General features: G+C 41.0%; 1 long non-coding RNA gene across 1 annotated transcript; it reads left to right on the forward strand.

Annotated features, from left to right (window-relative positions):
* Nucleotides 1-12,385: 12,385 nt before the first annotated feature.
* On the forward strand, nt 12,386-26,496 carry LOC118162718. Its single transcript, XR_004748579.1, has 2 exons — nt 12,386-12,457; nt 24,441-26,496. It is a non-coding gene; the product is annotated as an uncharacterized LOC118162718 (long non-coding RNA).
* The last annotated feature ends 770 nt before the right edge of the window (nt 26,497-27,266 follow it).

Here is a 27,266-nt window from a genome sequence, read left to right on the forward strand (position 1 = left end):
AGAGCATTAAATATGGCGATGTGTGGTTCCTCAGGCTCTGCTGCCTTCTGCAGCCCACCCCCTGCTATCATGGCCCACCACACAGAGGTTCCTGCTCAGAAGCAGCATGAGCTCTGCCTTTAAACTAAGGACGTATTTTGCCTTTAGGATTTGGTAGAGCAGCAGCTGTCCTCTTTGGCCTGCTTCACAAAGATGAGTCTCCAAAAAGTGTACACAACTGCAGCAGTTGTACAGTTGTCTCTCCTGGTGCTGTTGTGTGTGGTTAGGCCTTGTTGTCTCTAGTAATGCATGTTGCAGTCTGCCTTGGCAACTCCTGCTCCACCACAAATAGCTTACGTGGTCTGTTAGAGCAGGCACCACAAAGAGTGAAGGTGTTTTTACACAGTAGGGTATCTCAGCCAGCAATGGATGGAGAAGCAGCTGGTAGTCCTTGATGGACCAGTTTGCATAAACCATGGCAGAGGTGCCTGGTGCCTGAACTGGGTGGGTGTTTGGAGCCTGGAGAATTCATGGTCACCAAAATCAGTGTGTCTCATGGAAAACACTGTGCTCTCAGGCCCTGCTCGTCAGCTGCCTGTAAGCTCAGCTGATGGCGAACTGGATGCCTCGGGAGCTTAAATTCCCATCCTGACATGCCTGCAAGATGCTGCACATGGGGGCCAGGGGCCCCCTCCCTTTTGGGTCCCTGAGGCCCACAGTTCTATGGCAGCCATCAAACCATCCCCTCCACCCCAAACACTGGTATTTCCTACTCCGTGGGAGCTTTCAAAACTCTTTAAGAACTACATTTTGAGATCTCAATCTTTCTGGGGAGAGCTCCTTCCTGACACAGGGTTGCTTTTGTCAGCACATCTGCCAGCTGTTGTTCCAGGCTAATCTGTAAAGTCGAGCAGGAATTTACAGCAGTTACAACCCCTCCTTTTTTCAGTTCTTCCCAAGAAAAATCTACAAAACTAGTGAAGTGTTCTCTGTAGTAAAATGCAGGATAGAAACTGGAAAATAATCAGGAAAGGTATCTATTTGCCCTTTCCTCTTCTTTGGCTTTCTAGGAAAGCTCACATTACTGAAAATATGTCTCTGCTTGTACCAAAAATTGTAAAATATGTACATTTCTCTTTCATGAGAGAGTTTAGAGTTTTCACTGAAAACTCTACATAAAGGGAGACTAGTGAATTTTCTTTTTACAGATATGTTTCTGGATGGCAGGGCAGCTGACTTCTGAAGCTGCATGTCAGCAGATGCTGAGGGGTGGGATTTGATTGACTGCTTTCTCAAATGAAGTACCACCTTGAAACACGAATGTGAGCATCGAAATGCTGCATTTCAACACGGCAGTCAGCCCCAGTCAGGGTTTGAAGAGGAAGCTTTTTCAGAATACTTGGACAGTGAAATGTCTCCAACAATTCAGCTTGCACACTGAAGTGTCAAAGTGCAGCAATGTGGGTTTTTGTTGCTGAGGTCCTAATATTTTTCTGACCACTTCTGCACAGTGAAAAAACTATAACTTTGCTATAAAGAAGGTTGTTGTCATTCTATTGTTTTGGGAAGCTCATCCATTGTCTCTTTTGCTTAATCTATTTTCTTTCATTGTATTAAAATCTCATCCTATTCCTTTACATCAGTAGTTAAGTTTCTGGTGGCAGTGATTCGTTTCATGTACTCTGTATTTTTACTTTGATGTTGAGTCCTTCTCAATGACAGGCTATAAAAAAAACACCAAATCATTATTGCTGAGGATGTCACACTGTTGTAACTCCAAACCTCTGTAGCTGAAAATTACCAGCAACAATTCTCTGTTCATCTAATCCCTGATTTCAAGATATCATCAGATCAAAGCCAACCACTCAGCCAGAGTACACTGGGTTTTTTCATTTCCAAAGGAAATACCACAACTTGCAGAATAGAAAATCCTCTCTATCTTTCTGTAAAGTACTGCAGTTTGAGCCACGCTTATGGCTGTGAAAGCAGGGAAAAACAGATAATGTTCAGACCCACTGCAGAAGTGGGTCGCCTGTCTTTTCTGGAAGGAAGTCTTTGACTTCATCCAGAAATTATAATAACTTTCATTAAAAAGCAATTTAACTCCTTAAACAGAGTTTTTGATAAATTCATCACTGTCATCCCCAGTATGAGTTTGCATTAGTGGAAAGTAATATGCCATTGTGAAGTGTGATCTCCAGAAATTCATTCCTCCTGAGTGAGTTTTGTTATGCTGTTGGTTTTTATTTTATGTTTTTCTTTTAAATAGACTCATTGATTATTAGGCCAGATGAGATCACAGTAATTGTTTTGTCAACTTTCTCCATAACACCAATTATAACCAGGCACGAATTAATTTCTCTTTGAATTACAGACTGTATTTCAGCTGAGAGATCCTATTTAGATTTAAACGAAGGCAGTGACAGAGAACCCACAACACCATTTACTAAATCATTTCAGTGGTTAATAACCCCTGCTTAGAAAAAATGTAATCTCCTTTTTTAGCCTGAATTTGTTCAGCTTCAAACATCCTTCCCGTGATGTTGCTACATTTGTTTTCTGGGTTGAAGAGCCCGTTATCAAAGCTTTGTTTTATGTGTAGGTGCAGACCATGATTGTGCCTGCCCCTAGCTTTTTCTCGTGCAGACTAAGCAGATATCATGTGAACAATTTTTCCTTTTATCTGCTCCAGGGAGTCCTAGCAAAGCTGAGTAGCATGGCCAGAGCTTTACAGGCCATGTCTGAAGTAAGTCACCCCAGCCACAGCTTCTTGCCCCTTATTGCCATCTGTGGGACAGCATCACCAGCTCTGTCAGCACAGCACCATGTGCCACCTCTCCCTAACCCACTTCAGTCACAATGATCCAGGTCAAAAAGACAACCCACAAAACAACAGTGAAAAAGCAACACATTATGGAGAGTGTTAGGACTAACCTAGATGACAGTGACAGGACAGGGATAGAGGGTGGTTATGTGAGCAGTTACACTGGGTCAGCTGCAGTCGGGACGTGGTGTTTGAGCTCAGCCAAAAATTCACTTCACTTTGTCCAAGGCTGTTTGTTAACCACCTGTTTCCATTCAGCAGTCCTTGCTAGAAACCATTTTTCCTCAGTATTCACTTCTGACTTAGTACCCAACTGCATGTTACTCAAGGCCTCCCTTAAACACTCGTTGCCTTGCATTTGTTGACAGTTAACCTCACCAAACATCATTCCGCCCACACACCCTGTGTTAAAGCCTGTGGCATTCATCATGATTATTGCTTGCTCTGGAGGAACCAAAATCATTTTGCTCTAAACTCTTCAGATTTTGTTAATTCTTTTATCCATTAAAAAAATAAAAATAAAAAATAAAACCACACAAACAATGATAATTTGAAGTTCTTAAGCAATCACCATTCTTAAGATTGACCATCCCTTTTGACTAATCCCATTGACTAATTTCCCATCCCATCCCATTGACTAATATCCCTTTACAAGTTTCTCCTTCAATGAGTTATTTTATAAGTCCTGTCCAAATTCTTGTGGGGGACCCCAGTGGAACATTTGTGGGAACTGACACATTCTGTAACCCTCAATGTTGTCTTCAGAGATCCATCAGAGAAAGCTACGGGGTTTATCAGTCTCCGGTCACCAAGTGGAATAGTTACTTTCTTCTTATCACTCCCTCTTCTCTTCAGTTCCTTCAGAAATGGAGCCCTAATGTCATGGTTCACAGAGCACAAGGATTTAGGAGAGATTAGGTCCTCTCGAGTAACTGTCTCCTATAAAGAGCTCTGTAAAATAATTTTTTTAATTTAATTCAATTTATTTATTTACTTATTTTTGCCTCTTACCTGACTATCACATATATCTGTCAAAAACTAATGGCTTTGCCAAGTAACTCTTGCTCTCCAGAGGTTTTCAGACTTACCTGTACACTCACCACAACCTATCAAACTTTGGTCTGCTCAGGACTTCTCAACCCAACACAGCACAGGAATAATATTAACACTGTCCACCTAAATCAACAAGACAGCTTTGGGATCATGCTTACCGTGGTTAAGCCAAAAAATAAACGTTTTTGGAAACCTCAGGAACGTGAATGTGAGTTTAGAGTTGGAAAAGTCTTGAAACTTCACCTGTCAGAGGTGTTACCACACTTTCACTGTTGTATTTAACAAAAAACAAGTTAACCTTTGTTTTGGCCTTTGTTTTCATTAGGAATTGAACTTCATAATGAAATATCACATGACTGCTTTTGTTTTTAAATTTACCATGCTTTAATTCAGTAATTGGTTTACATCTGTAATTGCTAGACATTCAGGCAACACTTATTAAAAACAAATTAAGTTGTTCCAAACTCTGGTGATTTTATGATCATATATAATATAAATCACAGTTAATTAAGCTATTTGTCACTTAGGTTTTCAATATGAACCATATTGCAGCACTGCAATAATAGGTAATACTCATACCTCTCCATACCAATTAGTCATACCAAAACAGAATTTGAGTTATAACAACAGGAGCTGAAAAGCAGACTTTACCTGAGTTGCCTGCCAGACAGTGACAACTATACAATGGTGTAAACAGGATCTGAAAAAAAGGTAAAAAAACACATCTTCCCTCACCCCCCCAAAAAAGGCAGGCCAAGTTAAAATTGCAGTTGAATCTTTGTTTCCTTTCCAAGTCTTATCGGAGTTTTTACAGGATATAATTCTGGCTGCACTAAACAAAAAACACTCAGCTAGTTAACACTACAAGTATTCCTTAAGACATCCAAGCCAAAATGTGGATAACTTGTTTTCTTTCATACAAGAGCTATTCTGTAATAAATTTATCCTTAATTGCTACTAACACTCCTTGTAAAAATATCGGTATTGAAACAGGATAGAATTTGCCAATATGCAGTTCCTTGAAATTTACCCCAGTGGTGACCCTCCAAGTCACTGTCTGTTGCTCTTGCTGTAGGGAGCTTGCACTGTACAGCAATATTTCTGAGTGGCAGCAAATATAATGTAATGCAGGCTCTGTCAAATACAGCTTGACCAGCCTGAGTTCAGCTGGGTGCCTTCTATACATCCCAAGGTACATTCTGGCTCCTCTGAAGTCAGTGACGTTCTGCTAATGATTTCAGTGGAGCTGGGATTTCTCTGTCAATTTTGAGTTTTCATTGATTTTACAGCTAGTGCATTGCTCTTTGCTGCTAATCTTGTTGAGTTTTGTACCAGGCTTTGTAACTTTTGTCCCTGTCCTAGGTAGCATCTTCATGCAGGTCTAGAAAGAAACTGTTGAGAGTAATACAGTAAACAGAGGTGCAGTGAAAACTCTTATTGTGTTATTTTATAATGTATTAACACATTACGTTATTTTTGTTATTTATCTTCTCCCTAACACATAGTGTGAAAGTCAATATTGATAAATCAGGTGACACAAGAGGAGAGAAGAAAATTCTAAGACACACTGTCCCCTCATGATGTCAAACAAGAGGTTAAACGTTGATGTTGATCTAAGAAAAGCTATTACCAATCCCTGTAGACCTGGTTTACAACACCACGAAGGAGCCAGCAGGTTTGATGCTGGTCTGCAGCCCAGCCCCTACCCAACACCCACTGCCAAACCACTCCGGGGCCCCAAATAAATGCTTACCTCATTCAAACTGCTTAGCTCCATTAATCATTTATGAGACTGGACTGGTGTGTGAACAACTGTTTCTGGGCTGCTAGGCTTAAGTAATAGTGCAATGTACTGGAGTTACCCAATGTAATCACAGCACGGTTCCGTCACTGCTTTATGTAATACATCACTAGAAACCTCCTTCCTGTTAGTTTAATTGACTCGCTGGAGAAGAAACAGGCAAACATGAGCTGATAACATGTACCACATCTCACTGGAGGTGGTGTATGCAGGTCAGGATTTAAGCATCTCACAATAGCAATTTTAGTTCTTGTCTTTCAAATGGAGAGAGAGAAAAAAAAATTCCCTCACCTCCCTTCTTTTTATTATCTGTAACATTTTTCAGAATGTATTTTTTTTTTCTTTTTTTTTTTTCTTTCTTTTTTTTTTTGGCCATTACATTTGGGGTTTTTCCTCTCCCTGGAGCATTAGGTTCCTATGATGCATGAGTGAGGGTGCATCAGGCTGAGGACAAGTGACATTCACACACACACACACCTCACTCTGTACTTCAGATGGGAATTTTTCTTAATAGTGGTTTTGAAACACTTGGTGGATTATAACAAAAGGGGAGTAGGCTACTGGAGACCCCTTAGGAACCCGGGGGGAAAAAAAAAACAACCCTGGGAACCCTGGGGGAAAAAAAAAAAAAAAAAAAAAAAAAAAAACGCTGAATTTCCACGGTACTTAAATAGGTGAAAACTGCCTGATGTTGTCTCCTGAAACAACGCAGCTGAATGACATTGCCCTGATGGGCTGGAAAATCTGAGGAACATTCTGACATTAAGAATGCTTCCTGGGGTTGATAGCGTTGGTAAAACCTGTCTGAGGATAGTTGAGGTTGCTAGCCGCTGTTCCCTGACATTACAGGTTGTATTCAATATGTGGCATACAGCACGCAATTTGTTTATAGAGGGGCTTTAGAAAACAGTAGCTTCTGATGCAATCTAGGGCTGATTTCAGAAGCAAAGCCCAAGAAATTAGGCTGTTTCAGGATCACCAGCTGTTTGTGTCCTTGGACAAGCTGAGATACTTTATGGACTGTCATTTCTGTAGTTACAATGAATTCACAGGAGCAAGTTTAAAATGTATCATTTTATTATTCAAATGAATAACAGTTTAACTGAATTTTATCCTCTCATTTTTCTAATGTGGATCCTCTGTTCCCATATACTCCAGCAGCTCAACTCTTGCTGTGGTGTATTAATCATTTAAGAAAACTAATAAATAGATGAAGAGCTGTGCATTCTTGATATTCATCAACTCAACTTTCTTTTTTCTTGTCTTGAGAAATAGTTAACATAAAATAACAAGGTGGATTCTGGACCCAGTTTGAAAAAGAAAAAGACATTGAGACATTGTGAAATACTTCATTTCAAATGTCATTTTAGCAGGTGAGAGTAGCTTAAGTTGTACTGGCCAAAAAAAAAAAAAAAAGAAAAAGATCATTAAAGATTAAAAAAAAAACACACTCCTCCTTCAAATGTTAGGAAAATGTCACATCACATAGAAACACTTTCAAAGTGGGAAATATGTTCTGTCCTGATGCACCAGTTTCATAATATTGTGACATTTACATTCTAATGATAACTAAACTTTGATCTTCGGGAAATTATAGAGCAAAGAGCCTGATTTGCTGTGATTTTGCCACCTCCCTGAGGGGACTAGATGCAGCCTGTAAACCTCACACGGGTTATGCAAACAGAAAAGAAGACAGTAAAATATTGGGAAAGATGGCTGTTTGGATTATGTGTGCACAGAGAAGTTATAGGGATTAACCAGGTTGAACACTGTGTTTTGAGTGAGGATAGCTATACAAAACCAGTGCAAACACTCCTCCACTTAGGAGGAGAGGGAGCTGAAGATGTAAAACTGAATCTCTCTCTCTGTTACTGACAGTGGTTCTTGAGACATTTGGAGGCTACACCCTCCTTAGGAGTAAATGGCGTAATTCTGGCTACAGCTTTATACACTACCACCAATGCTGGCCTCTGAGCAAGGTGGAGGCTACGGTGTCTACATACTTTTTCAGGGTGTGCTTTCATGTGTCCTGATATAAACACCTACTTTAGCAAGTAAGCTCTGGCTTGACAAAAGGCACAGAAAGTATTTGCCTTGCTGGTGAAGTACGGGCATTTGGATGGTGTTGCAAAGCAAATTCTCATTATACAGTGGAGCCATTGTTCATTTTCTCTCTCAACAGAGCCTAGAAGACAACACTTTTCCTTCACAAATTTTTGCTTTCAGAAGCCTGTCAGTTATTCAGTTTAAGGAATTAGTATGTTTGCTCAGAGGCACTGGGAAACTGGCTGCACGTAGTCCAAGTGCAATAGGAAAGAGAAACTGCACCCAGGTTGGTACCCTCAGGTGCTAGTTCCCAGCAGGCAAATCCTGGGGCTCAATGCTATGCAACTAAGGAGGTTCCATGCAATGGGGGGGACAGTCAGAGAGGAGAACAGCTGGAACACAATAGCATGCAGCCAAAGACATCACTTGTCATGGTAATCATCTGCTACAGTAACCATCCCAGGCAGTGATGTGCTTCTCCAATCTGAAGAAGACTTCAAGGGCATTAAGGTCTCCCAGAGACAAGTACTTTCTGGGCCAGAGGAAATTTCACCAACAGCCCTTCAAAGTGCCACGTGGGACCAAATCAACTAACTCTCAAGAAATAAAATCTGAGCAACGTTTAATAAATACAACTATTCTGTCCTGGCTGGAAGTTTTGCTGTAAGAAGGAATCTTCCTAGTGCTGGAGTGCTTGAGATAGATTCTAGAGTGGTTTTTCAGGCCCAGATTATCAAGTGATATATATGGTGTGTTCCAGTAATTCAATGATACTGTTCATATTCATCTTTCTGCTGGCACTGATGTGTAGAAAAATATCTGCAGTGAAGGAAATATGGTTTTAACTGGTAGAATTCTTGCTTAAGCTATTCATACGATAATACTATACTTGCAATAACATAATATTACATTGCATAAAGGAATGCAGTTCTCACATCTGAAACTGAAAAATGCCTTTCGTGATTGGTCTGGAGTTTTTGACTAAAAGTTAGGAGACAGTGTTCTCATATGCAGGGAAATTTCTGTAAAAGGAAATATAAACTTTGCAAACTGTTCTTCGTTTATGTTGTTAATAATACTCAGATAATTAATGTTTTGTATTTAATTACTATAGATTGCAACTCATTATTTCCAATAGATTTAAAACCAAATAGGCATCAGGCTGCAGAGCAAATACACTTCCTTTGTGCACAAAACTGGCTCCAGCTTCTCAACCTTTTGTAATGGTAGTGCAGGAAGAAGAAAGAAAGTATGTACAGAAAGGGAGATACACTGGAACATTTTGTCTATTCATTTGCACCGGATAGTCAACATGACAAGAAAAATTAAACTGGGATTTAGAGACACTTTTTCTACCTTGTAGAATGAAGAGCTTTCAGGATTTTACTTTAATTACCTTCTTGTTCTATTCTTCCTTTGTTGTCTAAAATCATCAATGAGACTTTTGTCTTCTGCTTTCTATTGCTATAAAGCTCTTGAGTAAAATTGCTGCCTTCAAGTAAGAGCAGAATAGAACTGGAAACAAAAGCACAGAAATGTTGAGGCAACAGATTCCATTAGGAAAAGAGAGGGGGAGAGAGAGAAAGGAAGTACATCTGACTGAAGTAACATTTCTAAATATTTCCATTTCTTTCTCCTACAGAAACTTCCTGACCTCCTCCAGGGAAGTTTCCCAGATCTGCTGCAAAGATAGCAGGGTAGAAGATGTCGTGAGAAGCTGCAGGGCTCTGCCCTGCTCCCCTTGCCAAGGTCTGCCGCAAGATGATGCCACCACAGTTCTGTCCTCTTCCAGTTCCCTTGTCCTCTTCTCACTCCTAACCAGGCCCTAACAAAACTTTTGAGCTCTCCTAGGAAGGAAAAGATCTAAAGGAAAAAGAAATACACTGGGAAACCTATTGTCTGAGTACAGGGACTGGGTACATTCAGGTCACTGGTGCTGTCTAAAGGGGGAAGCTGAAACACAGCAGCATTAGCACTTTGTCTCTCTCTCTCTCCTAGTGTTTCCCAAGAAGCTCAGGGCAGATGAGCCCTTCCTTCCCAAAAGGTGATTTGAGAGAGACAGACATGGAAGATAGTGCTATATTCCTAGACAAACAAGCACCCAGAAGGCTATAGACAACCATAAAAGCCACCTCAAACAGGCATGGGTCCCTGTTTAAACCTGGAGGGGTCAGCAGGTATCAGACCTACCAGATTGCTGTAAGACAGGTCTGGGCTATCTGGGATAAATCTCTCAAACAGAAGTACTGTGGCAGAGCTGTGAACCTGCTTGAAAGGCTTAGCACACAACCCAGCCTCCTGCTGTGAAAAGTTTCATTTTTTTAGGAAATTGCATTTCTCAGTTGGTCAAATGTGTTCACAGAAAGCCTCTGATCAGCTGGGGGAAACTGGAAGTACTTGTTAAGAAAAAGCTTCAGTTAGTCAACACCAAACATAGGTATGAAAAAAAAAAAAAAAAAAAAAAAAAAAAGGCAAGGTGAGGTCTTTTTAATCTCTCAGTTATATATATATTTTTTCTAAATTACATTTCTACTAAGGGGTGGGGAGAGCAAGATCTGTGAAGTTTCTTTGGTATGTACAAAACCCAGGAATGTGAGACTCCTTGATGATATTTAATATGAATGCAAATGGTATTCCTCTGGTCTGGGTAGTCTTTTTTTTTTTTTAATTTTTTAATGGGTTTGGCCTCTGGGTCCTTTACTCAGGAATAACTCTAGTGCAGAGAATAACAGGTTTAATCGAGTCATTCTGAGCTCCAGAAGATTATTTTCACTTGCTGCAGCAGCCCTTGCCATGCCTGTGAGGAGCCCCAGCTGATGTGCTGTGCATAATGGCACGCACCCAGCACTGGGTGCAGGATGTGGCTCTCAGGAATTTTTTCACTCAGCCTCTGTGCTGGCCCAGGGAGAGATTTTGTCTGGAACACCATTGTTTTGGGTTCACATTCTAGGTGTGACAGACATATTTTGATGATTAGAAAGTCACTTATCATCCCTGTGCTTCACTTGTGAAGTGGGGAGAGCCATGCTTTCACTCATAAGGGTCAAGGTTATAATTAATTTGCTGGGATGTTCAGAGGATGGCAGGACTGGATCAGTGCTTAGAAGATGTAGCGCAGTCCCAGCCATATCTACATAATGTCTAAGAGAATTTCTTTGGGTAGACCTTGAGTTGGGGTTTTAAAAGGAGGTGGACCATGGTGTGTCTCTGCAAGCTCAGAAGAGCAGGTCTCACACTTCAAGGTTTTAGTAGGCCATGCAGTCTGCTCAGGAGGAAGCCTTTCTCCAATTTTCTCATTGTCTGTCTCTGGCTGGTGTAAATGCATTACAGACTATTTTTCCCTAGGAAAAAAAAAAAAAAAAAAGTCTGCAGAAGACAAGATTTAAACAGGTTGATTCTTATCAGAGGACTACAATTGAATTTTGAGGTGAAATTTAATAGCAGCTGCCTTAGCCCAATATATGGCTTGTAAAGTGAAAGTCAGACAGACAAAATATGTACCTGTTTCTCTATCTGTCTGTCTATCTCGTATTTATTTTACTTTATGGCCCAGACAAGAGAGGAAACCATAAATACACAGGTGTCTGTGAACTACCTTCCCAGGGAAAGCTGGTGGAAGCTGAGAGTGCTCCTCCTCTCATTAAGGCCTTGATAGTTGACAGTTTTCTCTCCTCCTGCATGGAAGATACAGGAGACACCAGACATGACAAAAGGGAGAGGAGCAGCTACAACCAGACCCGAGCCCAGCTGGTTGTTGTGTGTGATACCCCACAAGCATGTCCAGGGACAGGCAGGTGGGGAAGCTTCAGGCACCATGACCTGCTGTCATTCTGGCAATACCCAGGGCATGATAAAACAGGGAGCCAGACCTGGAACAGCAACAGTGGGTTGCACTCTCATAAACTACTTCACCACCAAACATCTGGAGATCATCAATGTTTATCTATCTGTGTGGGAAGTAGGTCTCGGATGGGTCTAGGATCCAAGATGGGTTTGTTCTTTGATGGCCCTGCCTTGACAGAACAACAGATGAATATCAGGCAGACAAAAATGAGGGTAAAAGTACTTAAGTGTGTTTCAGAGAGTGGAAAAAGTAAAGTTAAACATAGCCAATGTTAACATGAGGTAGGTAGGCCTAGTGTCCCATGGGGCCTACCAGTACTTGCAAGCAGTAAGTTTGCAGGGTTAACCTGCACTTGTGTTGATATCATTCAGCCACCCTGTACAACAAAGGTACCACAGGACTCATGGCCCAGTAGACAAAGCCCTGGTGCACACAAATCGGAGCCCCCCGTGAAGGGCCAGAGCAAGCTGCTTTCATTCTGCCTTTCAAACATGGAGAGGTGAGACTGGGCTGCTATACCCCTTGCAAGGAGGAGCAACCTCTTCTGAAACGAAACCAGTGAGCAACTGAACCAGAAAAGATATGTAATAATATGAAAGGCTTTGTCTTGCTTGAGCATTATATCACATCTTCCCTGTAAATATGTGATATTGTTATGGTAGCTCTGATACCACTTTTATGCTAATCATCTACTGATAAGTCCCTCAGTGTGATGTGTGCATAGGTAAATTGTGCTGATTAGCCCTTCAAGAGGGGCTAATGAAAATCACATTAACACTGTTTAATAAAAAGGTACATAAGGAAATCTTTTGGAAGTTAGCAAATATTTGTCATCAACCACATGTTTCTGTGAACAAACCTTCTTAGAGTGGCTGCTGATGCCACTGTCTATAAAGAGCCATACATACAGGTGAGGAGTAAAATTTGATGTTGATAAAATTGATAATGTCAATATTTTTTTTGCTTTACAGTTGATGAATTTACTCATACAGTGCAGTAATTAGACTTCAGGATTAACTAGAAAAACATCATTTTCTAGACAACGAATAAAGACTGGATGATTTAGTAGTCACCTAACTTCTAATTCAAAGGCATTCATCACGTATTTCCATCATTGATATTGTAACTGTAATGCTTACACCTACTCAAAAGAAAAGTGGTGGGGTGAAGGGATTGAATGAGTACAGTTGTCTAGCATACATTTACATTGCCATCCACCATAATAGCACATGCAAGATTAAGAGAGGTTTTGTAATCTGCTTGCGTTCACTAATATTTTGATAAGAGCAAGCTACACAACTTCCTTTGAAAACCTGTGCAGTGCTTTTTCTTTTGGGATAACTGCAGGCTAATTCTGCAAGGATTTTTATCCTTCCATGGTGGAAGGCACTAAGGAGAGGTACACTCATTGTACCTGGAGATTGCTCATTATGCTTGAAAGGGTATATCTCGCAGGCAGCTTGCCAACACAAAGAAATAATCTGAGTCAGACATGCATGGAGGCATGAGCCTAGAATGTTGTTAAAGCAACATTCAAGAAGAACTGGGTTTTATAACACAAACTTCTACAAGACGTAAATTTCCAGACTTTAAATTAAACAAAATCTAGTTGATTATCAAGCAACTGTTTATTGCTTTTTTTCTTTTTTTTTTTTCTTTTTTTTTTTTTGAGAATACTATAGCCTTTAGGTACATTAACTTCCTTTTTTTCCTATAAGAAGGTGTGGATTTTAAAAAATGACTACAATATCTGTTAGCCTGCATAAAGGCAACTTCATTTTTAAGCTGTTCTTTTCCAAGGTCAGAAGAAAATTACCTTCTCTCCACCTACAGTATTGCACTGCTGGCATGAAGCATCAGTGATGAGTAACTTTTCTCGTTTCCCTCAGATACATGAATCAGTTATTACCAAATGCAGCAGTCCTGATTGGAGGGTGGAGGGGTGGGATAGGAAACCTGTTTGATCCAGCATAGCAAATCCTCTGTTTAAGTTGGGAATCATCCAAATTCCCATCATCTCGCTCTCAATACCATCCCTATATACTCTCAGATGAAGGAAAATATACCGCATCTTTACATGCCTAGTTAACAAGAATTAGTTTAAATCACCAGAGAGCCAATGTAGATAGTCACTTCACACTGTAATTTGAATCCTGGACTCAGAAAAGAGGATTCAAAACAGCAGCTTTTTATCTACTATCTTGGGATGTTGTAGGAGGGCAGAAGAAACCAAACAGCTGGAGTATGTGGTTTTTCTCTGCACCAGAAAATCCTTTTATTGAAGAGGGAGGAAAAAAGTGGAATTTCAAAATCTGTGTATCTGATGAGGAAAAATATGTTTGTGCCTAATCTTGAAAGAAATGAAAAACAATCCACTGCTATGGTAAAGGATCTCTTCTGTACATCTGCCAAGGTCAGCAGATGCATAAATCCAAGGAGAGTACAGTCCTTGAAAGAGAGCAGTTCTGCAGTTTCCTCACAGCAGCTCTCATATGACTCAGAAGGGTGAGAAAGTTTTCTTGCCATTACAAAACTGTTAAATAAAATTGAAAATGTTTTCATAGTATTTGGCAGTTCAAGGTCTCACCAGCATAGAAAGGGTCTGGCACTACCTGAGAGATTGCTGTGGACAATGAGTCAGCATGTCCATGCTCATTTCCCAAGATCCCATATCTCCTCACTTCAGAGATCCCACTGTGAGCTTTCCGTGTTGTGGTCTTTCTACAGCTGGCCTTGTTGTCAGGCTTTCTGAATTCAGGTCAGCCTGTTCTCTATTTTTCTGTTTCTGCTTTAGAGAGCAATTGCTGTTGAGCAATTCAGAGTGCATGCATGGGTTAAGCGCTTCAAAAGTAGCCCTGTCTCCAGCCCTCCACCCTTCACCTGAAGTAACCTATAGTATTTCAGAAGTTTTACTGGGACAGATGAACATCAGGGTATCAAAACATAAAAGTTTATTAAAATAAATAAATAAATAATTTTTCTTCAATGCACACGGGTTGTCTCTTATGGACAGCATCCTGAGTGCCTGCCAGCACATTTGCCTGTCTGCTACAGGCCCCAAACCTTGTCTCCAATTTCTCATTTGGAGATGAGAGCTGTAGTTTCACATCATAGTGTCCTAGATATGCAGTGGGGACCCTGAGTACCCTGAGTGCTTCAGCTACATATCCATGGGACACTCAGAAGTCCTGGTCTTGCTCCACTGGTGGGCTCTCAGGCTTTCAAGTTGGTTGTTTGTGGAGAAATTGGAGGCAATCCAGTGGAAAGCTATCAGGGGAGGCTTAAAGGAAGCATCTTGTGAAGAAAGCTTGGGCTTTAGTCTGAAGAAGAGGCTGGGCAACACTGAAGAACAACTTAATGCAGTGTTGGTGATAATCCTGCTTTTAGTGGGAGGTTGAACTAGAGACCTCCAAAGGTGTCTTCTAACCAACACTTCTGTGGTTCTGGAATGATCTGAAAGCTCCTAGGCATCCTGCTCTACAGATAAGCAGGATCACAGTCATGAACAGCTTATTTACCTTCTAGAAAAACGTAAAGAACCTTTGGTTCTCTTCCCACGACAGCTGTATTTTTTTCCTCCCTTTCCTTAAGTTGCACACTTACTGACTTTCCTCTCCATGAAAACATCTGAGAGGCCTGAGCTTTGTTCTAGATTTTGGTCAGTAAACCACTGCAACAGCCAGGCAAGCAGTAAAGAGACACAGGTAGAGAGCACGAGCCCTGCTATTTGTGGCAGAGGAAGGGCTGAACTCCCTCAGCAGATGGGCCAGCATTTCCAGGTATCTCCACTTCCAATCGCTGCAGTTGCTGCCCTAATGGCACGGTGGGATGGTTCTTACCTTCATTGTGCATCTTTCTAGGAGAGAAGTTGGAGCCCAAATCTTGGTCTCTCCCCTTTTCTTGCTGCACAATCACACACTCCAGAATCGGGAGGTTAAAGAGTACTTGCAAAAATCGCTGCAAAGTTGCCTGAAAACCTTGCTGCTGCCTGCACTTTACTTCAAACAAATTAAAGGCTTGCCTTTGATTTTTTTTTAACCACTCAGCAGCAGCAGCAGCAGCACAGTCTGAGCATGTAAAACAGCTCCACTGAGCACACTGGCTGAGTCACTGCTTTTTACCACAAACCCCTCTCAGCAGAAGCAGGAGAAATCAATAACACTGTGCAGCTTAGTAAAAGTGCTGAAGCTGTTCAGGGTTCTTATATAGAAACACACCAAGCGTTCATAGTGGGAAAAGCAGCTCACCTCATTAACGCTTCAAGAAAGCCTTTAAGCTTAATCTGCCAGACACACCGAGGTGCAGCCTCAGCGATGAGGGAAAACGACAGGTGAAGATATACAAGAAGCCAGCAGATGCAGCGATGCCTCAGGAGGAGAGAAAGATCAGCTTTTGGTATTATCACCGAGTACTGGAAAACTGTTTGTTGCAGTGTGTGTTGCATCTTGATTCTGAACACACAGCCTGCATAAGCACACAGGTCCTGCATGGAGGTAAAAGAGGAGCTCTTCTTATTTCATAACAAGTACCACTGGGCAGCTGAATACCCTACCCCCCTGCAAGTTATGTCATAAAGATTGCTATTTATGGGAGATTGTACTTCACTATCCTCTACAGAAGAGATAACAGGGTGCCATATCCTATGTGAGCTGGGGGGCTCATGATACTCTCTGCATGTATGCAGAGACAACCATCTTTTGCAGACTGCTCTCATCCTACAGTGTTACCAGTGGCTAGAGTCAAGACTTGGGATAACAGCCTGTCCCAGTCTTCTTCTACACACACACACACGCTTTCATGTGTGCATGTAAATACTGGCCAGGTATGCTGCTCCTCCTTTAGCAGCCCTACAAAATTTTTTGGTGATTTACTGTCTTACCAGCTCCAACATTCAGAAGACCTACTGAGCTTTTCACCATGGTAAATGTGTATTAAAACATAACACAAGCCACCCACCAGATATGTCTTCCTTCCAGTGGCAAACTCATTTGAAAATGACCCCGTCTCTCATACACAATACGTCTCTTTTCCACCTCGCTTCTCAGCACCCACTCATCTTCTCACTTTTTCCCTCTTCTTTTTAATTACAATTGGTGAGCCAACTGAGGCTTACTCCATCCAGGAGTGTAAGACTTTCCACACTCCGTAAGCAGATGTTCTTCATTTGACATCACATCCAAGCACACATTCGTCTCTTATCTGCTAGCATCTTGTGATTATAGTCACAAGACTCTTCTGATTATTACAATATATTCTTTATTCAGTTATGCAGCTGGTCCATGGAAACTTGATTGTCCTCCACACCACATTTGATCTCTCTGTCACTTTAAAATCTTCAATTGCTGCAGAAGTGTTCATAACCTTCCCTTTGAAATCTTCTAGCATTGCAGAAAGAAATTGCACATGTGCAGAAATACTAGATATAGCTATTTGAAAGAAGTGTAACATGTTATGGCTGTCCCCAGGTTGAGCTGAAACACTGAACATCCTCCCAAGAGGCCACTGGAACAGTGTCATGGCATGCTAAGGCCACTGACCTGCCTTTCTTTACTTTACTTTTCAGTTCTCAGTTTAGCTAAGGTCTGAGCAATATATGCAACACATCCCATGTGCATGTGCAGGCCTTAGTAGTATTGCTCTTACTAGGGTTGTGCTGACTTCTTGCATTTGACATTTTTGGTTTGAAAGAAAATCATGCTATTTGCTTTATATGACATGTAGACACCCTAAAACAATTCAATTTCCCTACCAATTCATTATATTAATTCAGTGGTTTGCAAAATGTGATGCTTCTCAGCTGTTGAGAATGAAGTTGTAAGTGGTAAAGGATAGCCTGGCAAGTAAAGTAGAACCTCTTCAGGTATCTGAATGACTTTCCTTACTACCATTTACTGATAATTTTATTTCCTCTCTGAACACTGTGCTACAAGGAGAAGTCCAAAAGCTGGGTTAAGGCCAAGATATATGCAGCAAGACAGGAAGAGTGCAGGCATTCAGGCTTATAAATACATCTTCCTTTAAGAAAGAGACTTATTTTATTACTTTTTTTTTTTTTTTTTTTCTGTGCAGATAACATTGCAAACACATCATACCAAGACACACCCGCAGTTAGTGATCACATTCCCTTCTGTTTACAAAGAAGCAAAGAAAAAGCCTCTCCCTGTGCAGCAAAGAGAGGTGCTCCTAGGGAGACTCTCAGCCCCTCGCCTCAGCATCCCCCAAACCAGGTAGAACACCAAGCACATCACCTCCAACTTCAAGGCTGCAGAGCAGTAATTCTTCCCAAAGCAGGAAACCTTTTTAAAGATTTTTGACTTGCTTCTTGCAGATAAGGGAGTCACTTCCATGCACCTCCAGCAGCACCGTCAGCTTGCTCATGCCACAGGATCCAGCTAAGAAATTCCCATAAGGCTTATGTGACGGTCGCAAGATGACATCCCTTCAAAGGATGCACTTCATCTATTTTTTTATGCTAAAACCTTTTTACAGACAAGAAAAGCAAACTTTCAAGAATGAAGGAGTTTTTGTTGTTGTTTGGTTTTGTTTTTAATGTATGGTCAAGGTATGTGATAGTTCTGTAGGCTTCCAAAGCTACTCACAGGTAACAAGTGCTGTGAGTTTTTGCAGATGTACATTTGTGCTGATTGACTGAACAAAGTTTCTTCTCTATTATCATATGTTTGCCTACGAAGGACCTTCTTCTGAAAGGCTCTGCCATGTCCCTCTGAACTTCTATGTTGTACACCTGGAAATGTACAGGGTATGTCTCCTGGAATCGCAGTGTCATTTGTTACACCAGCAGCAAAGGGGTGCAATGAGGCTCTAGATCCACTTTGGCAGTCACTCTAGACATACAGCACCAAGATCGGCTCAGACTTAAGAGATACCACAAGTGGATAAAATATAATACACAGCACAGGATATCAGTGAAATGAACACAATTATTTTTCAGGTGCCAGTTCTACCCTCATCAGCAACTTTATACATAGGAGCAAAGCTTCAGTGAAATCACTCAACCCTCAGCACCATGAGCATGCCTGCACAATCACATACACGTAAGCACATAGCTCTGCAGAATATCTCAGGATCTGAAATAATGGTTTTCAGTAGCTCTCCTAGCAAAAATCAGACAGTCATTTGCACCATGGTGAGTGTTTAAGGATCAAAAGCTTTTGAGTGAACAGCGGAGATTTCCCTGAATAGAGAGGGATTGTCAGTCTCACAGCACTGGTTGTGGACAAAAGCAGAGCAAGTACATTATTTGGACATTCATCCTTGCTAGTTATAGAATCTCAGAATGGTTTGGGTAGGAAGGGACCTTAAAATCACCTAGTTCCAGCTCCCCTGCCATTGGCAGGGACAACTCCCACCAGACCAGGTTGCCCAAAGCCCCATCCAGCCTGGCCTTGAACACTTCCAGGTTCGGGGCCTGGGGCATAAATTCTTTCATTAAAGGAGAAATTTCAGCTATTAATCCACACGTTTTGGATGTACTCACAGAATTTTGTTTTATTTAATTTTGTTTTATGGTGAATCCCTTCTCATGGTGGAAAGGTCCTCCGTCATTAGCACCCTTCCTCCTAGGTCAGCTTGGTCCTGGTGGAAAGCTGAAAGTGCTACCCATGGAAGAGGAGATGTCTCTCTCTGTATAGTCAGTCCAGGACTCCCTCTGCTGAACCTGCACAAAATGTAAAACCTCCACCCCTATGCATGCTTGTCCTCTGCTAACAACCAGACAGGTCCATTTCCACAGACCAAATAATCCCCCTCATGAAACAGTGATTTCAGCCCATATCAAAATAATTCAATTCAGAAACGAGGTAGGAAATTTTGCAGCGCTGTTACCAGACCCTAAACTGCTCTGTATTGTTATTAGGAGGATCTTCACTGAGGTCATACTTGGTATTTTGTCTTTACATGTGCCAAATATGTGAAAATGTACTTGCTGTTTACTTTAGGCTCCCTGAATCACATCTGTATCGTTGAAATAAGAATGTGACCACAGTGCCTCCGCAAGTTTTCTCTAACAATACTGAAATGTCACTTGTAAGTAAAACTGTAAGGGATGATTTAACAGTACAGAACTGGAACTCTATTGGAAAAAAACAAAACACAATTCAAATAAAAACAAAATCAGCTCTTTTTTATTTTGCAGTTAAATAAATTTTCAGATTATGAAATATTCTATTCAAATAAAAATATCCAATCGATGAGGAATGATTTAAATTACTTTTTTTTTTTTTTTTTTTTTTTTTAGTGAATAAAATATCCAGCAAACCAAACAACCAATTATCTTTGTGATAATCAGTTTTACCACCAGGTATTTTCCCAGAAAATGAACCTAAAACCAGAAAAATTCTGCAAACTGAAGACGTATTCTTTATGAAATGACTTTACATGAACTTGATAAACAATAACATGGTGGTATGAAGATTTTCTGCTCTTTGAGGGGTGCACTTTTTATTGAGTTTAAAATGATAATAAACCATTGAGAGCCTACTGAGCGAGGTAATGAATGTAATACAGCAATTTAAGAGTTCATTTCTGAGGTTCTATAATAGATTTTTTTTTTTTTTTTTTTTTTTAAATCTTAGTGGGGCTTTTATGGTTTTGCAATTGTAGTAATTGAAAGTAGATTATAAAAATGATTCTCACCCAGACCTTTCTGGCAGAAAGAAGAGATGGAATATGAATGATATTTCATCTGGGAAAATATGAAAATACAATTTTCATACAACATAATGGCTAGAATACCGGTACCTGCAATCTCATTATTGCAGAGAATGTGTACACAATGTAGATTGAATCTGACACACTCTGCTGGTTCTTTCCCTATGACCACCAGCATGGGCAGTGCAGAGGGAGGTAAATCTGACATGTATTTGAGTGGAGAGATGGATCTTCACCACTACAGACACTAGCTCTAGCTTGGACTTTGCAATGAGAATACGCAGTGGAGATATACTGAGATGTACAGGGCACTCACACGCTTAATGGGAAAGGAAGTGCAGAAGATTTTCTGTTCACGATAAAGACAGAAGGAGAGGAAATAGTTATGATGCAGGAGCCTAAAGAGTGCAAATAACAAATCTGACAAGATGAAAAGAAGACACCAGAAGGCTAGAGGAGGGTAGGGCATCTCTGGGACGTGCATGGTATTTGTATGCGACGCAGGTATTTTTCTGGGTCCTTCTGTTGACAACAACAAAGCTGACAACAACGGAGGCAGAAGGTACAACTCTCTTGCTTCAAGCTGTGGCTGGAGACACTGGACTTAGAAGAAAATGAGTGCTCAGAGCCTGAGACAGTATATTTGTCAAGATGTGAAGAAAAATGGATTTTGGCAGAGGAAGCTGAGATGCTGTCTCAAGATGATGTGTAGCAAGTGAGCGAAGTCAGACTTAGCATCCTCACAGACACAAGAGGTGAGAATTATGCAGAAAAACTGGAACATGATGGGAAGGAAAGCTTAAGTAAAAGCTTGAGGAAGAAGGTCTGTTCTTAAGTACAGATGTCAGTCACATAGTACTTAAGTCTGAAGGGCTGAAAGAGAGAGGACTCATATTTTGTTGTTATTACCCACCTATGGCAGGAGGGCAGAATGTGAGCCCGAAAGGCAAGGATGCTGCAAGTGAAATTGATACAGAGAATGGGGCAGAAAGGTGGGAAATAAAAAATAAAATAAATTTTAAAAAAAGCCCATACTCCTTCCTTGTAAATTTCATCAGAGATTTCAAGCCCTTTGCTTTTCAGCTATGCTGGAGAGGGAATTACACGCTGGCTTGTCTTGGAAATGCATAGTGGCATTAATGAGAAAAGTCTGTGTGATCTCAAGTGTACTGTGTCCTATGGACACGCATCAGCCACATTCCAAGGCCAGTGTCTTGGCAGTCTCTGAAACAGCACATAGAGAATACATAAACCCCAACAAGATTGCAGTGCTGTGTGAGCATTCACCAAATTTCGTTCTGTAAATAAAAATCATGATATCTGAGCAACAGTGACCTCTGAAACTGAGGAGCCCAGCATACTGATACAGTCAGAGAAAAAAACTCTCCAATGCTACATATGCATGATACGACTTTGGCTGTATCTGCATTGTTTGCCAGGATAATGGGCTCTCATGCACAACAGAGCAGGGGTCACCCCATGGAGAGCAGGCCCAGGCATGGAGCGGCCATCTGCACATTCCCAATTCTCTTCATGATAATCAGCCCATCTTTCAGAATATATTTTGCATGTGAACGTGTGTGTTTAGCATTTATATCGGCAGCATATGTGGCATTGTTGGAGCTGCAGGCTCATTAGTGCATTGATGTGACGTGCCACCTGAACAGAAGGAGGCTCACAGAGCAGAGATCAAAAGGTGCTTGGACCTGGCTGAGGGCAGAGTAGAAGGTGGCAAACAAAAACACTATATCTAGTACGGTACCTAACACCAGGGAGAGTCAGACTCTTTATTTATTATATATTTTGATCAATGGCTCTAATAGCCTTGCGTTTGAAGGTGTACAAAGAACAGTCGTGATCTAAAATGTGGATTTCGTCCCTCTGAGGACCAGCCTGCAGCTGGCTAAAGGTAAAGGCTGTAGGCACAGTCTGGACTAGACTCAGATGGATCAAAATACCAGATCAAGGGAAGAACAGGTAAAAGAAGACAGCTGAATTTGTGAAGCAGCACTGGCTTTTTTCAAAAAGCTGGGAGAGGTACTATAAAAAAATGCAGCTACTGCTATAGAATGATTATTAAACTATCCAAGGGAACCAACTGCATCTACAGCACTAGCATTTGTTACTGAAAAATCATGAAGGATCAGTATGGATTTTGATAACCACAATGAAGCTGGTCTCAGGCAGGGGAAAAGAAGAGAGAAAGGAAGGTTTGAGCTATATGAGTTATAGAAAGGAAACAAGTGCAGAGCCCTGAAACCCCAACAGATGAGAAGAGAAAGAATAAAAATCAGCAATTAGCTGGACTGTGTGAGCTGATACCTACTCCTGGGCTAAGGAAAATAAAGCTTACCAATCAGTGAATGACTTGGATCGGTACTGAAGTAAACTCAACCCTGTAGATGATATCCCTAGCAGTATATGGCTCTCCTTTGCTGAAAGACTGGCTATCCAGAGAACCCAAAATTGTGTTTACATCAGAATAAATAACACAACCAAAGGGAGTCTGAATTCTAGCAGTGACTTGTTCTCTTTTGAGGGTCCTCAGCAGGGGGCTGAGGGTGATTTCAGTACTTAGATGTACACACAAACCACCAAGAAAGCAGACAGACAGTACCAGGACTGGTGTTGGTTTCTGGAGCAGTGGGTTGCTTTTGTGGTGGCAGCCTGGCTGGATTTCATGTGCTTTGTTCAAGCAGGGCATAGCAGAGGGGCTTTGAATTAGGTATGAGGGGAAAAAAAAGGACTTCTCAAATTAATGTGACATGATCCTATGTGAGGCAGCACTTTGAGGTAGATCTGCATACACTTTGTCCTTCTGGTGAGCACATGAAAACTGTTTCAGTCTCTGCACCTCTGTTTCACTACAAAATAGAGTAAGGTTGCAGCCAAGGAAACCTGAATCAGCTGCATCTGAAACAGATTAAAACAAAAAATCTTGTAAACAAAACTTTTCCTCCCCATATCCTCAGCCCCCTGTTCTTCAGGGTAGGTCTTCCTTCAGTCTTGCTCACAGGCCAGCAACTCTTGGTGGCTTCTTAATTGCAGGAAATTTTAGAGTGTCTCTCCCCAGGAGAACATCTTTCTTTCCTTCACCTTAGAGGTCTGGCTGTGTGTTTGCCCTCCCTGCTCTTCTGAGGAGCCTCCAGCCCCACTGCCATCACAGGATCCCTGCTACAACATCTGAATTAGATGTGATTCATATTTGGCTTAGGCTTCACACACATCCTTCCCTGCTGCCTTCTGTCCTCCTTGGTGCAGCTCTGCCTGCTTAAAATGCAGCATTCTGAGCCAGTCTCATAACAAAATATGTAGTACCTACAGCAGAAGTGGTGAACACACAAGTGAAATCCATCATCCCCTGGCCACACTTCAATTCATCTAGGAAGTTAAACCAACGCAGAAGCTCAATATCAGAGGGGTAATCAAGGTGAGTCCACTTCTGCTGCAAGCTACCCTTATATACCTACATTATACATATCTTACTCTTATATGGTATAATTTAAGACAATATTAATAATGCAGTTTATCAAATAAATCACAGAGTCCACTGGATATTTCATTCTGAGTACAAAACTAATGGAAGAAGGAGTAAAATTATACACCAAATGCACATGTGCATGGCAAGGGGGCAGAAATGGAGGAACGGGATTGCCAGAGCGTGGTAATGGAAGTGTAGGGCTTGTCTTGTGAAGACACTAATCTTGAAATTACTGGTAAATGACAGTCATGCAACATGGAATAATAATAATAATAATAATAATGATAATAATGATAATAAAAAGTGGGAATAAAATTACCAGAGGCAAAAGTAGTAGTGGAATAGATGGCAATCAATACTCAAGAGGGGATTAACAAAAAATCAGTCAAGTCACTGGACTGTGGCTACAACTGAGCTCAGCTAAACATGAGCTGATAGCTACCTTTGCAGTTGCATGGGTAGCTAGATCACCTCACAGTTCAAGCTGCCTTTGGAAATGTTGGAATCCATGAAGCCTGATTGATTTTGATATTATTGTTATCTGTGCTGTACAGCATATCACAACACTGCTGAATGTAAGTGCAATATGGAAATGAATGTGCACCATAATAATCTAGCCATTTTACGTCCCACTGTGACTTATTTATGTTTTCCTTGCTTTGCTCGTGAAATCTTTCAGTTTCATGCTTAGCTCTTTTTCCATAACATTTAATCAAATTTCATTTTATTTTTCATTTTGTAGGTCTCATATGGGTGTCATTGAAACCAAAACCAATTAAGAAACATCTGCAGACAACTGAATGCTGTCAAGTGTGAACAATGAAATTTCTTCCAAGAGAAGAGAGCGAGCAGAGCACACTCTCAACAAGTCTGGGAAAGCTTCATCCAAACAAAAGCCCTGTTTTTTGTCTTCACTGTAGCTTCCAGCATCTCGCAACTTGGCTCTGAAGAGCACTGTGAACCAAGGCAGAGTTGCCCCAGTCTTTGCAATCAGCAACACTAATTAAGTTTAGCCCACTGACAGCTAGCCTGGTTAAAATATTTCATCAATGTAGGAGCATGAAGCAATGATTGCTTGCTTATGAAGATATTTTAGTTTAAACTGTTTTTTTTTTGTTGTTTTTTTTTTTTTAAAAAAAAAAAAAAAATTCTCACTATCTCACTAGAGAGCCTCATAAAGGTTATATGAAGACATTTTCCCTATCTCTAACCTAATTTAATTTCTTTTATGCTCAATTTCAAGTCACCGGGATTGCCATGTTTCTTTATGGGACAATTATAATAACCCCATAAGGTTTTATTGCCTTAATGTACAGGTATATATTCTCAACACTATAGTTTAATATGTATTTTTAAATAACTAATATGTAATATAGATGGGCATGTGGTGAAGGAGAGAAATTGGACATCAGGAAGATCTCTGAGGGAAAAGTATCTGGTCTGCATTCCTGGCCTCCTGGTCACAGTGGCCAAGATGGGTTAGACCTGAAAAAATTGGTAGCGCCAATTTCCCAGCTTGTACCTACTGGCAGAACAGACTTTAACAGGGTGTTGGAAACCAGCTATATGAGAATTTTATGAGGGAAAGTAGTGGGCTGTTTTTTTGTGTTGGCAAGTGTGAAGATAAGAAAGTCAGTTTGCCTTTCTTTATGAAGGATGATACTCACAAAATCCTTATGCTGTTGGGAATTGTCACTTGACAGAAAATAAAAGCAAACCCCACCATTGCCTTGGTAAGGCCTCAGAGGTTAATGCTGCCAGTACCTGTAAGCACTACGAATGCATGCAACCCAGCTCTGAAGCCCCGAGCTTTGCACTGCTGCTGCACTGGCTGTCACCACACAGGGGTCTGCACAGACTGTCCAAATGCAGTCCTGAGTGAGTTATTTTGCATCAGACTGTGTAAAAACCCCATTGTTACCCATCACTTCACATACACGTGCTCTGGGTGCAGGGCAGCTCCAGGAACCACAGCGTGGACCTGCCTGGAGGGAGCTGAGCATTGCGGAGTCTGTGGCTTCACAGCGAACGTGCTGCCCTTCCTTTTTTCTGGGCAGAAATAGGAAGCCTTTGCTATTCTGTTTACAAATGCAATGTTTTCCTTTTCTGTATCACAAAAGAGCAGATACGGACATGACAGCCCCGTGCTCCACAGGCTTATTTTTCCTCAGGCAGGTGCTACCTGAGCTCTTGATCCCACCGGTATGGCCGCAAAAGGTGTCATTAATTACAGTAGAAAACAACAACAACAACAGTAGCAATTACTTACAGATAATGGAAGATGCAGGAAGACAACTGCCACAGATGAAGCAACTACCTGGCTGGGTAGCTCAGATATTTTACAGCACTTCCCAGGAGGGAAAAAGCCTTTAACTGCACTGCTGATTGCCTTGGGCAAGATCAATGAGAGGCAGAAGGCCTATCTCTGGGAGCCTAAATTGACAGGAGCACTAAATTTGTCACTGAGGCCTCTGACTGTTTTTCAGAGAAAGAAAATTCAGATCAATGCAGCAAGAACTGTTTGCACAGCAGATTTTTTCACATGGGGTATCGAGACACTACAAAATTTGTGCAATACCATCTCGAAACAGCACGGAATAATGTTTATGGAATTCCATAAGCATGGGATTATGTGTATGAACCAAGCAGATGCTAAAGCATAAAATTAATAACCCAGTCAATTTATTAACAGTCAGTATTTTTGCATTTCCCCCCTTTCTTTTTGCCTTGTAGCTATGGGAATTGCCCATCCATAATAGGCATTCATTTTAATAAAAAATTCTTCCTTTTCTGTTCTAGCATATTTCCTTATGCCTCTTCTGTTGCAATCCTGCCATCGCTGCAGTGAGTTCTTTGAAAAAGTTTCTAATTTTATCTTGAGCTGTGAAGTTTTTGAAGATTCACTGTTTGAAAAAAGCTGTAAGAAAAAAATAGGCTAAACTGAATAAATAGTTCTAGCATTTTGATGTTTCATAGCTATAAGAGCTGTTCAGAACACAGGGGTGGGAAGAGCCTCTGAAAAATGATGAGTGTATGAAAGCGCTCTCCTGCTGTTTTCCTTCAGAAATGAAGGGTTCGGGGTAATGCCACCTCCTTAACCTAGGCCAAGTTCACCACAGGCATCTGATGCAGACCTTGTAATGCAGAAGCCCAAGAAAGAAAAGAAGAGGGGCAGGCGCAGATGAGTTAGAGGGGCCACTTCTGCTCCATACAACTGCAGACATGAGAACAATGTCAACAAAAGAATAAGTCATAGATGTACTGACAAGTCACGTCCTGCTTTGCTGTGAAAGCTTGGAGGAAATAGTTCTACCTCTTTTGCCAGTGTATGTCTGTCTTTAGAACAATATAAGCAGTAATACTTACCTGCATTTACTAAAAACACTCTGAAAGGCTTGGATAGAAAACTACAGGAATGTTATGAATTATACTCCTGAATTTCTTAATGATGTACATTGGATCTCTGCCTAGTGTTTGCAATGTCTTATTAAAAATGAACTTAAATAGGTAACTTTGCTCAGATATTTTTCTAAAGTAGCTTGATGGTGGGCTTGGTATATTTACTTTT

The sequence above is a fragment of the Oxyura jamaicensis genome, chromosome 2, assembly GCF_011077185.1.
Source record: "Oxyura jamaicensis isolate SHBP4307 breed ruddy duck chromosome 2, BPBGC_Ojam_1.0, whole genome shotgun sequence".
NCBI lineage: Eukaryota > Metazoa > Chordata > Aves > Anseriformes > Anatidae > Oxyura > Oxyura jamaicensis.